This window comes from Phaseolus vulgaris, chromosome 4 (genome assembly GCF_000499845.2).
Source record: "Phaseolus vulgaris cultivar G19833 chromosome 4, P. vulgaris v2.0, whole genome shotgun sequence".
Classification (NCBI taxonomy): Eukaryota; Viridiplantae; Streptophyta; class Magnoliopsida; order Fabales; family Fabaceae; genus Phaseolus; species Phaseolus vulgaris.
In genome coordinates this window covers 38,440,579-38,445,792 of record NC_023756.2, presented here as the reverse complement: position 1 = coordinate 38,445,792, position 5,214 = coordinate 38,440,579, and positions in this window count along the sequence as shown.

Below are 5,214 nucleotides of genomic sequence, written 5' to 3'. Positions count from 1 at the left end.
AAACTCTTTGAATTAGTGTTGATAAGTACTACTAGCTATTTGGAATGTTACTTGAAGGGAATATTAATATTGGGATGTTATAATATTTCTAACTTTAATAAAACCAAATCATCTAAATAATCAAATAAGTATATCTAATATATTAGAAAATATAGATGTGTTTACTATTTGTATTTTTAAACATATCTTTTTATATAGATAAAAAATCAAAAACCTAAATACTTTTAACAATGATTCTTAAATAAATTGCTTAATTTTTTATTACAAAAACTTGTGTATTGTTAATTGATAAATTTAAAAAATATATTACAACACATATTGGAAACAATATTTTTAACTTTCAACAATAAATCAAATTATTTTTTGACTGATAATCTATAAGAATATAATTAACTAATACTTGTTTTAAGAAGAATTGTTTCTTAAATCGTATGTCTTTCTTATGGATTTTAGGTTATGTAAAAGATAAACTATTAACATGTAAATCCAAAAAGATAAAAAAATAATTTATAATCAATAATAAGAAATATCTAAAAAGTATAATGAAGAAAATAATCAAAAAAAATATTGTATTCACATATAAAAAAGATAATAAGAATTAAAATTGACAACATATAACAATAATGATAAGTGAAGTAAGTTTCTATATATAAATTAGAAACCAAAAGAAAAAAAGATTTTAAAAGAGAGAAAAAGAAAAACTAAATTATAGAGCTTTAAAGTCGTATGAATATGATATCTAAAACATAGACATAACAAATATGTGGAAAAATGTAAAGATAAAAGGAACATAAGGAGTAAAACTAACATTGTTGAAGTTAATTTAAGGTATAATTACCGTTTTGATTCCTACATTTGGTGTCAATATTCAATTTAATATAGTGACTTTTAAAAAAATCAATTTGGTCTCAAGATATTTAAAAAGGTTAAATTTGGTCCCTTCCGTTAAGTTTCCACCAACGACATTAACGGTATGACATGGCGCACACAGTCGCATATTGGTTTGCACACGTGGACTGAACGAAATTTTAGGGTTTGGAAATTGAAAAAAGAAGATTGATGGAGAGGGAGGTGGAGGCGGCGACAAATGTGGTGATGGAGCCAAGAGAGATAGGAAGTGCCGCCAGAACCAAGGATAAAGCATGACAATGGAAGTTACTAAGTTGCTTTTAAATGCTCAATCAATTGATGGGAATGTGCATAGGCATGTCGAGGACTTTCTACGAAAATTTCAGGAGCAAAACCTTCTTGGATTCTAGGTCTCTTTGTCTAGAGAATTAACAAGTGAAGATAAACTGGTTGACAATCGAAAGTTTGCAGGTTTGATACTGAAAAGTGCTTTGGATGCCAATGATGAAAGCATAAAGCAGGAATTGGTCCAAAGATAGTTGTCTCTAGACCTTGTGGCAAAAACTCAAGTTAAGTCATGGTTGTTGCAAACACTCTCTTCTCTTGCTCTTGATGCTTGGTCTACAACAACTCAAGTAATTGCTAAAGTTGTTGGAATTGAGCTTCCTCGTAAACAAAGGCCTCAGTTGATTGGATCACTTTTATCAAATATTCATAAAGTACCTACTATGTGAAGCAAGCAAATTTGGAGACTCTAAGGTATTTGTGTGAGAAAGTATCTCCTTAGGTTGTTGATAAAAAACAAGTAAATAAAATATTTACTATTGTAGTTCATGGTATGAATGCGTTTGAAGGGAATAATGATGTTAGGCTTGCTGCTACAATTGCATTTATATAATGCTCTTGGATTTGCTTAGGCTAATTTCACCAATGATATGGAGCGTGATTATATAATAAGAGTTGTTTGTGAGAAAACTATGCCCCTATAAGTGAAAACACGTCAAGCGACCTTTGAATGTTTGGTCCCTATTGATGTCATGTATTATGAGAAATTGGCTCTTTACATCCAAGATATACATCATTGGTAACTGTAGCTCTCTTCAATCCATGATTTTCAATCCATTTCTTCACTTTATAAAGGCCACTCAAAGGCTTCAGTTGCTTTGTTGCTAATATGGACAACCCATCAGGAAATTATGAATTATCTTCTAAGGCCTAAAATGGACCATGTGAGGAAGGGTGGAGAGAGGAATGTATAAGAAATCAAGCATTTCTTACCTCCGAAACATGGCTTCCTTATCATCCACATAACAAGAACTAGGCAACCATTGGTTCTGGCGGAGCTTCTTAGCCGTCACCTCTCCTTTGGCTCCACCCCCACAGTCGACGCCGCCTCCGTGCGCCATATCATCAACAATTAACGTCGTTGGTGGAAAGTTAATGGAAGGGATCAAATTGAACATTTTTTAAAAAAACTTTGGGACCAAAATGTAGGGACAAAAATGTAATTATACCTTAATTTAAATGATCTTTTAATTTATGCTATTGAAATTAAATTAAATTTTTTAGAGTTTAATTTTAGCTTAATGAGTCATGGACAATATATATATATATATATATATATATATATATATATATTTCTATTTCAAAATGTTTAAAATATATTTTAGATTTGTGTTAGGTATTTTATGATAAATAATTTACGTTGTGATATAGTTTTATTTTAAACTATTCATAATTTTAAAAGAATATACATTGAAATTTAAATTAGAAATAAATGTACTAAAAATTATATAAATGATATACTGAGTGTTTAAGAAAATTCTTAACAACATTGAACAATTAAAAATTCTCAAATATAATTGCCATAAAATTACTATTTAATAATCACTTTAAAAAGTCTTAAAAGTCATTGTCATTCAAAGTAGGTATTGTGATTTATACAAATAAAATAGACTATTATAATGGATATTTTTCCTAATATACAAAGAACTTTTAATAACCATTAAAAGTACAACTATCTTTTATAAATTTTTTGTCTTAAATTAATTTAATAACGGTTAAAAGTACAAGAATCTTTTATCAACTATTTTCTTAAATTAATTTAATAATGGTGACATAGTCAAAGGGATTAGGATTTAGTCTAAGTCATCACTAAAATAAAAAGTTAAAATATTTTTTAAGAAACAAAATTACTTTTATCTGTCATTAAAGTATCGTTAAAAAATTTTAAACAAAAATATTTTTTTTCATAATTTAACCATTCTCAAACAAAATTTTTTTTACATCAATTTTATAAATATTTTTTTAAAACCTTTTTTATATTTTGTATAGGGTGTTTCATTGATTCACTAAGAGTTATATATATATATATATATATATATATATTAATTAGATGTATACTTTTCAATGTTTTAAATTGTTGTAAAATGTTATTTATATACTAGTAATTGAATCTTCTGTAATGCTAATATATGCATACTAAATAGAAATATATTATATTTCTTACTATTTTCTTTTACTGCAAAAATTTATTATTATTAATTGAAAATTTTAAAATATATTAATAAAAATTTATTTATTATCACTATTGGAAAAAATATTTTTATGATGGTTAAAATATACCTTTCTATGTCAGTTTTTTAACTCGTCATAAATATAGGTGATATAGAAAGTTTGTACTTTCTATGATGGTTGTATAACTATTATAGAAAGTTCACTTTTTATGCCAGGTTTAAAAGAACCGTCATAGAAAACACAAGTTATAAAAGATAATATTTTTCATGTAAGATTTAGCAATAACCGTAATAGAAAGTGTATTTTTAGTTTTGCACAGTTTTTCATAGTTGAACCATTTTAAAAAAAATTATTATTCCAAAATTATCTTCGTTTAATATCGTAATTTATTTATAAATCATTTCAAAAAGTAATAATCTGATTTAAATTTCTTTAAAATTAAAATTTTGTTCAATCCTTCTGCATCTATTGCTAAACTTGCACTAGTACAATCACTATGGCCTTTGTAGAGGCTGCAATCTATATGAATAGTGATTCTTAAGAGGACTAGGGACATACAACTACCATTTCAATATTCATAAGCCTGACACTTATTTGTCCTATGACAAGAACCTTAAGAGAACTACACAAATGCTAGCTATTATAGTTGAAAATCCCAAGGGCTTCAAAATTGCATATTTGAATCTCATACTTTCAACATGGGTTCATGCCTTATACCTTATAGTTGAATTCTAACATAACACCACACCCTGCAGCCCTAGCAACCACACATGCAACTATATAATTACTTATCAGCCCTTTGACTAGTCTTCAACAAACATTGCAGTGTGCATCACCATTTGCACTACTTGTTTGTAGCAGAGAGACGTGGTGGAAATCTCTAATACCAATTGATAAGAATCTTGGAAGACCGCACCAAAGAGATAACCCATAGAGTACCACAACCGCGGACAACATGGACCAAGGTTGAGGTTGGTCCTGCAAATGAATTGGAAAAGAAATTCTGACATCAATCTAAATGAATTCCAAAGATAATTAATAGAGTCAAAGCATGGGGACGCTGACAAGTCGTTTGACAATGTTATATGTAGTAAGTATGAAGATATAGATATAAACATGGAATGGATCAGATAATTAATTATAACAATTTGTTTAATGTCATAAGAATGAAATTAAGAATCAACAAAATTATAATTTCACGAGATGCAGTGTGAAGATGGAAAACTAGTCAAAAATAGAAGATCACGAGTACCTATTTAAAGCATTTGGCACAATCAGTTAAGGGAAGAGAATCTAACTTTAACTTTCAACAGTACTCTAGGTTAGAGGATCTGAATGTGGAGGGGACGTGGTCCCAAGTTTCAATTTCTCTTGTAGAGACGTTATTTGATAACATTGTTTGATTTTATGTTGTGTGAACATGTATAAATATTAGATTTTGATAGTTTGGAAGTTAAATATTGTTTTGATGTTGGAAAGTTTCTAAAATGTTATGAATTTTTAAATGTTATGTGATTGAATGATATGTAGCATATATGAATGGTGAAAATTGTATGAAATTGATGTCATACATTTGGGATAATGTATGAGTTGTTATTTGATGGTACATTAAGTATGAAAAGTTTATGTTTCACATAGATCCTCTAGCTTCACTGATCATCTAAGTCATATAAACTAAGATATCAGGTGGTAAGAAGCTGATGAGGGAGTTCATACACATCGAGTCCCGTTATAGACACTCGGTATTGGATGTTTGAACTTACCCGGATCTTGATGTATGGATTAGATGTTAGTCTTTGGTAGGGGCATATTTAATGAGTCTTCTGGAAGGCGGTGGATTCATGTTGT